The sequence below is a fragment of the Lethenteron reissneri genome, chromosome 64 (assembly GCF_015708825.2).
Source record: "Lethenteron reissneri isolate LAM-NWPU_2019-01 chromosome 64, ASM1570882v1, whole genome shotgun sequence".
NCBI classification, from domain to species: domain Eukaryota; kingdom Metazoa; phylum Chordata; class Hyperoartia; order Petromyzontiformes; family Petromyzontidae; genus Lethenteron; species Lethenteron reissneri.
In genome coordinates this window covers 400,336-412,834 of record NC_083842.1, presented here as the reverse complement: position 1 = coordinate 412,834, position 12,499 = coordinate 400,336, and the positions used below count along the sequence as shown (strand labels likewise).

General features: G+C 50.9%; 1 pseudogene; it reads left to right on the top strand.

The window, feature by feature from the left end:
* The window catches only part of LOC133358981 (zinc finger protein 664-like), a 20,239-nt pseudogene extending 8,976 nt beyond the window's left edge, over nt 1-11,263 (top strand).
* Nucleotides 11,264-12,499: the final 1,236 nt, after the last annotated feature.

Below are 12,499 nucleotides of genomic sequence, written 5' to 3'. Positions count from 1 at the left end.
TAATTCTGTTCTCATTAAAAAATATTGGACTACACTTAAATCACTCAGAATTAAATATGTTTTTTTCTGATGAAACTATCATGCTAGTGTAATAAAGGTCGTTGAAGCGACTTCTGGAATCCGGTCTTTTATTCACTTTTCATTACAGCTCTCCTTCATGCTGCTGACAGGCAGCGTGAGAGGGATAGAGAGAGAGAGACGTGCAGCCACGTGGCAACTTGGACCCCCGCTCTCGTGTGGCCTCCTCTTCCATTCGTTCCAGTTCTGACCACGTGTTGTTCGTCTCCACCCCTATTTAATACCCGGGTCACGTGGTACGTTTCCACCAATCCTGGTTAGCCTCTATGTAATCTTCCAGACTCCATCGTAGGCTCCCGGGACCACGCCCCTGACTCATCTCCCCATTGGCTGTGGCCAAAGCCAGCAGAACCAATCCTCTACTTACAGTTGTCACCTTTCCATTACGTCAGGGCCATGCCCCTAGGCTTCCCCCCATTGGATATGGACCAGGACCGGCAGAGCCAATCATCATGACGAGTTGTGATAGGTCAGTGAGCCGGATATATCTTCACATTACATCACCCCCCCCCCCCCCCCCCGGTGTAAAAAGTCAGCCGTCTCGGCTGGGAAAAGGGTGACAGGCCGGCCGAAACCCATTTGAATAAATCTTAGGGCGTCTAAGACGCATTAACAAGGTAAGGTGGAGTAGGCGTCAATGCGCCTGAATACATTTTAGGGCGTCTAAGACGCATTAACAAGGTAAGGGGGAATAGGCGTCAACGCGCCGAGGAATTTAAAACATTGAAACAACAGACATACATTAGGGCACCCCTGTAGCGCAGTAACAACAGGGTGACAGACCGCAAGGTAATTAATATTAGCGAAACGGGAGAGATTTCGACTGCGTGCGCGACGCCGGACCCTCTCCATCGCGTGTGGTTGCCTCGCCGACTGTTCAGCAGGAGGTGGTTGCCGTGGAGAAGAAGAAGAAGGTTCGGTTTCCGTTGTATCTAGGACAGGCCCCGTTGGAGGTGGGACGTCTGGGGTCTCGTCGTCCTTCAAAATCTGTTCATCTGCAGGGGGTATAACACAGCCCCGCTGGGGATCAATGGGCAAGGCAAGTGGCACATTCGGCACGCCAGACCCCGGCAGGTCAACAAGTGGAGATGAAGGGCCAGCAAGCAGGTCAACATAGGGCTTGAGCCGCGACGAATGGACATACCAACGATGTTGGCCGTACTGGATGCGAATACTCTGGGGATTCCGAATGTCCACCAGCCTCACAGGCCCCCGCCAAGGCTTGTGCAGTTTAGGGGACGTACCCACTGGCACCTGAGGGCAATGGAGCCATGCCATATCGCCCACCGACCAAGGCATGTCAGTTCGCGATTGACGCGCATACCTCTCGTTCCTCGCCTGCGTACGGGCCGTCGCACATCTGGCGGCCTCTCGCGCCTCCGTAACCTGTTTAAGTGAGTCCCGCACGTGGTTAGGCAAGGAAGGGGACGGTTGTTTCCCCGCTGCACCCAGTTGCACATCAATCGGGGGTACATTCTCACGGCCATACATCAGGAAAAATGGCGAATATCCTGTGGACGCGTGTGGAACCATGCGGTATGCCACCAGGACGCCCGGTATGCGCAAGTCCCAATCAGTTTGTTTTTCACTCACCGTGTGACAAAGCATGGCCGAAAGGGTGCGGTTAAATCGTTTTACCATGCCATCCGTTTGCGGATGGTAAGGGGAAGTGCGGATTTTCTTTGTACCCAACGCAGCGCACACGTCTTTGAGCAATTTGGAGGAGAAGTTACATCCTTGATCCGTGAGCAGCCCTTCGGGTGCATGACGTATCCATTCAAGAAAGCGTCTGTGATGGATGAGGCCATTTGTTCAGGCAAAGGCCAGGCCATAGGCCAGCGAAAAAAATATTCGACCCCAACCAAGAGGTATTTATTTCCCCTAGCCAATGGAAGAAACGGGCCCAGGATGTCCAGAGCAACCAGCTCATTAATACGGGATACCTCGATCGAACGTAGTGGCGGGATATAATTTTGACGAGGCGGTTTCCGCTTTGCACAATCATGGCTTGACCGGATAAAGTTAGTGACATCTGCTGTCATGCCGGGCCAAAAGTAATCCTGTTGCATCGCAGCCAATGTTTTCTGCACGCCGAGGTGCATCAGCTTGTCGGCGTGCAGAGCGCGGACCAGATCGTGGCGAAGGGATGTTGGCACAACCAGGCGTGAATGGTCAGACAATCCATCCGTACACATCAGGAATCCCGCCTGGCCCCGAAACATCTGCCATTTTTAGTGCGGCAAATGCAGCGTATTGTCGGCACCAATGGGTACACCCTGAGCTTCATCGTTCGACATCGCCCCCATAACCGGACAGGGCGAGGTAGGCAGCGCCGCACAGCGGTGCATACCCGTCAGACAGGCGCAGGGAGGAGTGGGGGGCAACCTGGAGAGAGCGTCCGCGTTGCCATGGCGAGTACCCTTGCGTTACGTGATATTAAAGGAACATTCCTGTAACGATTCTAACCACTGAGCCAATTGACCGGATGGTTGTTCCAATTTCAAAGAATATTGCAAGGCAGCGTGGTCAGTGCGCACGAGGAATTTCCTTCCATACAGGTACGGCCGATACTGGCGAACAAAATGTACGATTGCTAGCAGTTCCCGTCGCTTCACGCAATATCGCGTCTCGGCAGGGGACAGAACCCTGCTGCCATATGCCACCACTCGCTCGACCCCGTCTTTCCGCTGCGACAAAACGGCTCCTATGCCGATATCGCTAGCATCCGTGTCAAGGATGAACAGCTGGGAAAAGTCTGGGTAGTCGAGCGTCGGCGTGGTGGCCAGGTGATCCCGAAGAGATTGAAAAGAGCGCTCCTCTTCCGGGCCCCATTTAAATCTCTGATCATCGCGAAGTTCTTAACAAAACGGCAATAGTAGGATGCAAACCCTATAAACCGCCATACGTCGCTCACTGAAGTGGGCATGGGCCACTCTCGGATACACGCTGTTTTCTGAGGGTCCGTGGACACACCGTCAGAGCTGATTATGTGTCCCAAGTAGCGGATGGACCATTGCAAAAGGTGGCACTTTTTTGGTTTAAATTTTAGGTCAGCCGAGCCCATCCTCTGAAAGACAGTCTCCAGTCGTTGGAGGTGTTCTTCGAAAGTGAGGCTGAATACGATGATATCGTCCAAATATATGAGGCACGTTTCCCATTGCAGCCTCGCTAGCACCAGTTCCATCAGGCGTTGCAACGTCGCCGGTGCCGCATTCAAGCCCATAGGTAGGCGGTTAAACTCAAAGAGGCATTGTGGCGTGTTTTTCTGTTGTTGTTTCTCTCGCAAGAGATGCGCAGAAGGGAGGGGTTCACGTTTTTGAGTTTTAAAAAAAGCGCAGAAGTTTCTGTGCAGTCTGGTTCGAGTCGGGCTCAGTCTTGCTCTCGGCTTGCGACGTGGCGTTGCGAGGGAGACTCGCAAGGGAGTTGGGGTGGGTCGTGCCTCGAGGAGAGATGGAACGAGGAAGGGTCGTTAGAGTCGCAGAAGTCTGAGTGCAGCCTAGGTCGAGGCTGGGTTTCAGCCATCCTCCGGTGGCGGTGCCATCGTGAAGGAGCAAACACCGATACCGATGGCCGGTGTCGCTTCTAGCAGAACGAAGTGGCAAGGTGTGGTTAAGTGCGAACGAAACTGACGGAGATTCCAGTTATCATTCTCGAGCAATAGCGAAGTCAACTCAACGTCAACCCAACGTCCACCCAGCAACGAACGAGAGCATCGTTCATCGCCAGAGCGCTCCAAGCCGGTGAGCGCGCACAGCCGCGTCGTCCAGAGCCTGAGCCAACGCAGCCCTGAAGTAAGGGCGGGTGTCCGTGTGAAGCTGGCAGCGATCAAGGAGAGAGCACAGAGAAAATGAGGAAGAGGAGAGCGCCATCGAATGCGCCGTGTGTTTAATACACACATATCGACCAACACCCGCTGAGAACAGAGAAGATGTCCAGCGGTGGCGGAGCTGCACGCTATCCGACGACGGAATCATCACGCGCTACGACGGCGAGCGTCGTGCCGACGCCACTCATCTAGCAGTGGAGAGAGAGAGCGCACGAGCAGAGACACCCCCGAGCGAGGAAAAGCAGGACGGGCTCACTGCGGCCACGCCCAAGCGAGAGAGAACCTCTCTGGCCGATGGTTGTATCCCTCCTCCCCCACCCCCCGCAAGCTAACGACACAACTCCCGGCTCTAAAAAAAATAATTAATATTACAAGGGGACAACGCACACACAACACGCACACGAATAAGACTTTCAAAAAGTTATCTTTGTGTTTCAAAAAGGGTTGCCATTTCAAGGTGGTGCGTTCAATATCAACTGATCGTGCAAAGCAGTTGCTGCCGTCGAGTTACATGAATAAGAAGTATTTTAGTCATTCATTTTCGGTAATTGCATAATCTTGCTCATGAATCTATTGACGTATGCTTTCGCCTTTGCATATTAGAGTGTCATATGTTTGTTTAGAATTAAAATGTCTTAACACAAAGTGGTTGAATGTTTCTTTCCAAGTCCATGCAAAACTCTTATTTATAAGAACTGTATCCTGCGTTGAGATATGTATTTGGAGACCTAACATAATGCAAACACACTGGGATAATCAATAAATGTTTAATCAAAAATAAACGTTTTATCCTGATTGATGCAACTCTGGATAACGAAGCTAAGCCTAATTATCATAACTACACACGCTAACATAATTGCAAGCATTCGCATAAATTAATACGATTATCTCCGTGATTATCATAAATTATGCATATAATTATATACATTAGCATAATTTCCGCGAATTACACATTTTCCAATTTTTTTTATTTTTTATTATTTTTATCTAAATTTCATAATCCGGCATATACAACATAATGGGTGGCTCGCCAGGATCTCTCGCAGACAGTGTTTTGCATGGATGAAGGAACGAATCACTACGTGTTAACCAGAGTATTGTGATCCAACATTGCCTTGTGATTGTAAACGGGCGTAAAACTAAAAAAAAACGCACTTTGAGACGAAACTCCAGAATAGCAGGTTGGAACAAAGACAGTAAGATTAAGATAATATCATATCGAACCGATTACACTCTGTGATATAATTGCTTTTATATGCACTCTGAAAGGGAATAGCTTCTGCCACACATGAGATGCTAGGATTAGAAGGAATTTTTGAATGGATTGCGGAATACTGGGAACTCGTATTAAAATGTACAGGCAGTTCTGCTACAGAACAGACAAGGCAGAGAGACATATGGGAAGGGAGCTGTATCTATGACACTAAGACACTCCGAGGGAAACTAATTGACTGGATAAAAAGTGACGAAGGCGAACACGATGTAAAAACTGCAGAAAAAGCAGGACAGGACTCATGCCTACTCACACAGGCATACAGACAGAGATTGTGGAATGAGGAAAAATTCGGAAAAGAAACGGGAGAGATACCATCTAAATCAGTGCTCGCGACACCAGCGAAACTCACAGACGTTGATCCACAGAATAAATATGAAAGTAGAAGTACACAACACTCTTGGGTACGTGCACATAGTCCAGGGACTGATCGCAAAAAAATTATGGGTATCGATCAAAATATCCTTGACAAAGAAAATCCCTCACAATTCGAGAGAAGGGATGGAGAGATACAGATGAAAATAAAAAAAGGGGAACTGACAACCCCGAGGCTAGAGGGAGGCAAAATTTTCAAATAAAGTTGCCAAAACATACTCCACTAAGAGCAGAGGCAAAAACTGCAGGGAATTGGCAACACGCCCGACACAGCACACATCAAAGTGACAGCTCGTCTGACGACGATTCCTCTGACGACGACCAACTTTCTGAATACTCATTCAACAGTAAAACCCTTAAATTGATGGACAAAGCTCTCGTCAGAATTCCCGATTTTGACCCACACAATAAGAACAGGGATATACACACCCACATTGCAACAGTAGAAGAGGAGGCAATGATCAGAGGTCTGAGGAGACGGGATGAGAAAGCGAGTCTGCTGAAAAGGAGTTTACATGGACAATCTATACCCTGGGTAAAGTCGCTACCATACAAGGTTAGGAATGATTTCAAACAACTGAGCCTGGCAGTGATTTGGAAGTTTGGAGAATATTCGACACTCACTGAGGGGTTTTATGCTGTAAAATCGATGACCCAGGGCATGGACCAGGACCCGCATGATTATCTCCTACAATTTTAAAAAGCGTATTATGCAGGCGATGTGCATCAGTATCACGAAGAGGACAATATGTTCTAAATTATGTTTTTTTAATCCTTGAGCCCAGAGATTACAGAAATTGTGAGAATGGTTTTGAACCCAGAAACAGCCTCCTTACACCGCATAGAGAACACAGTCTACATGACATGGTTATACAAAGCTAAGAATCATAATTCGGATCCAGAACACAGGGAGAGGGATAATGAACCCAGCCTCTCAGAGAGAAATACAAATCACCGAGCAATCCCACAATGCAGAGAGGAGCGAACACCCACGCACAGATGGCAAAATAACCCAGAGAGAGGTTGGCACACAAATTGGAGAAGCACAAAGCCAAACATTCATGAGAATCGCAGGATGTGGAGGTCAAGAGCAGAACCATATCAGCACCCCATGCCACGACACACGCAAGGTCAAAATTACACACACAGATGGCAAGGTAACAATCCAAAAAAAAGGTGGCACACAGATTGGAGGAGCACGGGGCCTAACATTTACGGAAATCGCAGAATGTGGGGGTCAAGAGCAGAACCATATCAGTGCCCAATGCGACGGCACAGGGGAGGTCAAACACGGTTTGCCCATTTCCGACCGATTCCCCCGCCGACTGTGCCAGGAGGGAATAGCGAGACAGATAATAAGGAAAAACTAAATGCGTCGAGTACCAATTTGAATAATGTGGTAGAGAACGCAAACACTGCTCCCGTAATTGACGCACGTAAAAACATGACTGCAGTGAAGTGTGATCATACAGTAGATAACAGACAGCGAAGACAAAGAGAAGGACCGGATCGCGCAAGGAAAACAGCGCAGCACGTCGCAGGATCGCGCGATGGGGGTGCAGGGAGATGGAGCACAGAGACACACCCTGAGGAGTGCAGGCGTCAGCATTTGAATGGAAAATATTCCAATGACACAAAAATTAATTTAACTCGGAGTGCTGAAATGGAGGAGGAGAATTTCCAGAACGTATCGAGAGTTGTGTCGAAATCCAGCACCCTCACGGACACGGAGGGGGAGATACCACGGGGCACAGAATTAAATCGACACACCGACTCGGCAAATGTGCATGTTGTCGCAGAGGGAGCAAGTGCCACTGATAACGGAGTGCAAAAGTTGGTTGTGTGCGCGAGTTCTGGTTATGTGCTACACAATTTTACACCACACACTCCCACGACGTGAGGGAGTGACATGAGCAATTACAAAAACAAACCAGCAAACCGTGATCGAATGATCAAAGCAATAAGTGGTAAACCAGACACTCGTAACTTGGAAAAAATATGGCAAGGAGGTAACATGAAGAAAATAATGCATAAATGCGTTCGGAACCACTGCCTAGCGTTTCCCAGGAACTAACATTTTTTAAAATATTTTTTTTTTAATTTTTTAAAATAATGATAAAAAAAATGTTTTTCCCTTTTTCAGTAGTTATGATTAATAAGAACCGATGTAACTTGTTGCCTTGATGTTTAACATTTTTTTTCCTTATTTCAAATGTAACCATGCTAAGTTTGTGATACGTACGCGCGCGTTGTAAGGGATAACAGCCGAAACACGAGGGCGGCTGATGAGTTCATAACAAAAAAAAGGGGCATTTATTTTGTTTAAAAATCGACAGTGGCCAAATCGACCACTGATAATTTTTAAAAGGGCGGATTGTTGTATCTATGCCCCTTTTTCCAAAAAAAAATATTAAGAATAATTAGGCCAAATATATATCTTTTTAAATTAAATAATGAAACCAACCCACAACTCATCACATTCCAACGTGGAATGCCACTAAAAACTGCAAACGCCAGGACCTCCCCCAGCCATCTTTGTCTTCCAACGGTCCGGCACAAACAGATGGCACCATAAATACTTAGGGGGTTTGAAAGGGTCGCGAGGGGGGGGGGTCTGTGCCTGACATTCCAAGGGTGTCTGTTTTTCTGTTGTTGTTTCTCTCACAAGAGATGCGCTGAAGGGAGGGGTTCACGTTTTTGAGTTTTAAAAAACGCTCAGTCTGGTTCGAGTCGCGCTCAGTCTTGCTCTCGGCTTGCGACACGGCGTTGCGAGGGAGACTCGCAAGGGAGTTGGGGCGGGTCGTGCCTCGAGGAGAGATGGAACGAGGAAGGGTTGTTAGAGTCGCAGAAGTCTGAGTTCAGCCTGGGTCGAAGCTGGGTTTCAGCCGTGCTCCAGTGGCGGTGCCGTCGTGAGGGAGCAAACATTGATACCGATGGCCGGTGTCGCTTCTCGCAGAACGAAGTGGCGAGGTGTGGTTAAGTGCGAGTGAAACTGACGGAGATTCCAGTTATCATTCTCGAGCAATAGCGAAGTCAACTCAACGTCAACCCAACGTCCACCCAGCAACACCCGCTGAGAACAGAGAAGACGTCCAGCGATGGCGGAGCTGCGCGCTATCCGACAACGGAATCATCGCGCACCATGATGGCGAGCGTCGTGCCGATGCCGCTCAATCTAGCAGCGGAGAGAGAGAGAGAGTGCACGAGCAGCACCAAGCCCCGGGCGCCATCAAGCGCCAAGCAACCAAGTTCTTCAAGGAGCGTCGTGCCGACGCCACTCATCTAGCAGTGGAGAGAGAGCGCACGAGCAGTACCACTCGGGCGTCACCGAGCGTCGTGCCGACTCGTCATCCACAGCGGAGGAACTGCGCGCTATCCGACGACAGAATCATCGCGCGCCTCAACGGCGAGCGTCGTGCCGACGCCACTCATCTAGCAGTGGAGAGAGAGAGAGCACACGAGCAGAGACACGCCCGAGCGAGGAAAAGCAGGACGGGCTCGCTGTGGCCACGCCCAAGCGAGAGAAAACCTCTCTAGCCGATGGTTGTATCCCCTCTCCCCCACCCCCTGCAAGCTAACGACACAACTCCCGGCTCTAAAAAAAATAATTAATATTACAAGGGGACAACGCACACACAACACGCACATGAATTAGACTTTCAAAAAGTTATCTTTGTGTTTCAAAAAGGGTTGCCATTTCAAGGTGGTGCGTTCAATATCAACTGATCGTGCAAAGCAGTTGCTGCCGTCGAGTTACATGAATAATAAGTGTTTTAGTCATTCATTTTCGGTAATTGCATAATCTTGCTCATGAATCTATTGACGTATGCTTTCGCCTTTGCATATTAGAGTGTTATATGTTTGTTTAGAATTAAAATGTCTTAACACAAAGTGGTTGAATGTTTCTTTCCAAGTCCATGCAAAACTCTTATTTATAAGAACTGTATCCTGCGTTGAGATATGAATTTGGAGACCTGACATAATACAAACACACTAGGATAATCAATAAATGTTTAATCAAAGATAATCGTTTTATCCTGATTGATGCAACTCTGGATAACGAAGCTAAGCCTAATTATCATAACTACACACGCTAACATATTTGCAAGCATTCGCATAAATTAATACGATTATCTCAGTGATTATCATAATTTATGCGTATAATTATATACATTAGCATTATTTCCGCGAATTACACATTTTTACAATTTTTAGTATTTTTTTTTAATCAAAATTTCATAATCTGGCATATACAACAGCTCTCCTTCATGCTGCTGACAGGCAGCGTGAGAGGGATAGAGAGAGAGAGAGACGCGCAGCCACGTGGCAACTTGGACCCCCGCTCTCGCGTGGCCTCCTCCTCCGTTCGTTCCAGTTCTGACCACGTGTTGTTTGTCTCCACCCTTATTTAATACCCGGGTCACGTGGTACGTTTCCACCAATCCTGGTTAGCCTCTATGGAATCTTCCAGACTCCATCGTAGGCTCCCGGGACCACGCCCCTGACTCATCTCCACATTGGCTGTGGCCAAAGCCAGCAGAACTGTAGGGGTGTTAGAGAGAGAGCCCGTTATGCATGGCAGCTTATGGCAAACAAACACAGTGGGCGGGGCTACGTGAGTGCACGGGGAGGTGCCCTCTACGACGTCCGCGCCAGGCACCCTGGGGGGGCTGATTCGGACGTTATGATCCCCCGGGGCCCCACCCCTCAGCGAGGGGTTGGGTATAAAAGGGGATGTATCAAAGGGCTCGGGAGTTATGTTAAGCTAACCAGGGAAGACTGAAGACGTCTTAGATAGAGCCCTGGACTCCCCTGGTTCGCCGTCCTTATCAGGGCCGAACAGGACCGAGCCAGCGGCGTGGTCCCGAGAGCCAGAGCCGGTGCTCTTGTAAGAGCTGGTCTGGGACTCCGGGTACCGGGCCCGACTTACCAGTGTCGGGCCAGATAGCCTCCCCTAGCCCGTTAGTGGAGGACTAGGAGGCAGGCTAGGAGTAGCTAGGACGTGTATCCTCAGCTAGTCGGGTGAGGGGGCCGATACCCCCTCCAGTGTTGTATGCCACGAACGTGCTGTGTTAAATAAACCCGTGTGCCTCCAACTCCGGTGTCCAAGAGTCGTGAATGCTACCACATCTGGTGTCGGAAGTGAAACAACTACGAACATGGACACGCGCCGACGACTCGAGTCAGGGTACCAGAGGCGGAGGACACCACTGCAGTCGGGGAGCCCGAGACGGCTGAAGATGGCATCGAGCAGCCGGGGCCGGATGCATCCACACCACAGCAGCAGGAGGAAGGGGAGCCATCGACAGAGGGGCTGAGGCAGGCGCACGCGAAGCTGGCCGAGCTGCTGTACGCCGCTGCCACCATGCTCGACCACATCACACAGCTGGGGGCTGCTGGACCGCCACGGGGCGGCGGCAGCCGACGACCACAGCGCCTTCCCGCCATTTCGACGGAGCACCGCTTTGAAAATCCCGCCATCGCCGCAGCTGCTGTTGAGGGCGTGGCCGGTCTGAGCATCGCGTCCAACGGCAGGAGTACAGTACCTGCCGCGTCATCACCAACGGACGGAACGTCACCACGGGTGCGACCGGCGATGCCATCGCTTGTTCGCGCCGACGCAGAGCCAAGTGAGGGGGACGAGGGAGTGCGATCTTCCGCGGCAGCCGCTGCCTTACATCAGCGACTACCTCCACTCAAAGAATTTGTGAGCGAGGAAGGCGACTGGGGCGGCTTCCAGCGACGCTTCCTCGCTCACCAGGAGATGGCGCAGTGGACGGACGCCGAGGCTCTCCGCGCGCTGCCGGCACTCCTCGACAGCGACACCCTTGCCACTCTAACATCGGCACCGAAGGAGAGGCGCTCCACGCTGCAGAAGGCGATGCAGGTGCTGTCTGCAGTATACGGTCCGCCGTCGGACTGTCGGCAACTCTTTTACGATCGCCAGCGAGGGGCAAAGGAGTCGCCCCTGGCGTACCGCACAAGCCTCCTGGCACTGGCAAAGGCGGCCTTTCCACGGATGGACAACGAAGGTGTCGACGCCATGGTTACGGAGAAGATACTCCTGCTGGCGGACGACTTAGATATCGTCATCGTCGCACAGAACGATGCAGAGATGTGCTCCCTCCAAGCGGCCCGACTCCTCCACGCAAACCTGTGCTCACAACGATGGAAGGCCAGCAAGGCGGCGAGCGGGCGTGCCGTCGCTGCAGCCACCCTCCCGGCGGAAGAGGTTTGCGCCATCGACCATCAACGGCAGCAGGGAGCGGGAGTACGGGCGGACCGGGGCGGTTCAAGCCATCTCCAACATCCATCGTCGTTGCCAGCGCTCCCGCGCTGTTACAACTGCGGCATCCGGGGCCATGTCGCCTCGGGGTGCCGCTCTCCTCAGCAGCGCGGGACGACACCTCAACGGGACGCCGGCCCTCGTCACAAGCTCCACCATCATAATCCGGCGAGTCGCGGCACCCCTCATGTTTGGCCCATGCACACGCCCGTCACACACTCAAACACCGCAGCGAATGGGGGGCCGATATCACGAACCATCGCACCAACACGCACCACTCTGGGTACTCACATCGAACCCGACCAGTGGTCCGTGTTGGCCCATCGCGTTGTAGCCGCATCGTCGGGGTCGTCTGCCGTTGTGGGGCACATCGACGGGGTTGAGGTGCGCATCCTGGTCGATACGGGAGCATCGGCGACCATTATTTCGGAGTTAATTTACAATATTCTCCCTGCCCAGAGCCGTCCTTTGATGCCTGTTAATGTGCCATTCTATGCTGCTAACGGGGGCTTACTTGGCATCATCGGACAGATTCGAGCCCAAATTTGTATCGGGGATATTAAATTGTCTGGGCCGATTTTTGTTTCCTCCTCGCTGGCGGTTCCGTGCCTGCTGGGGACGGACTTCCTGGCCAAAATGCCGATTAGGATATTAATCGACC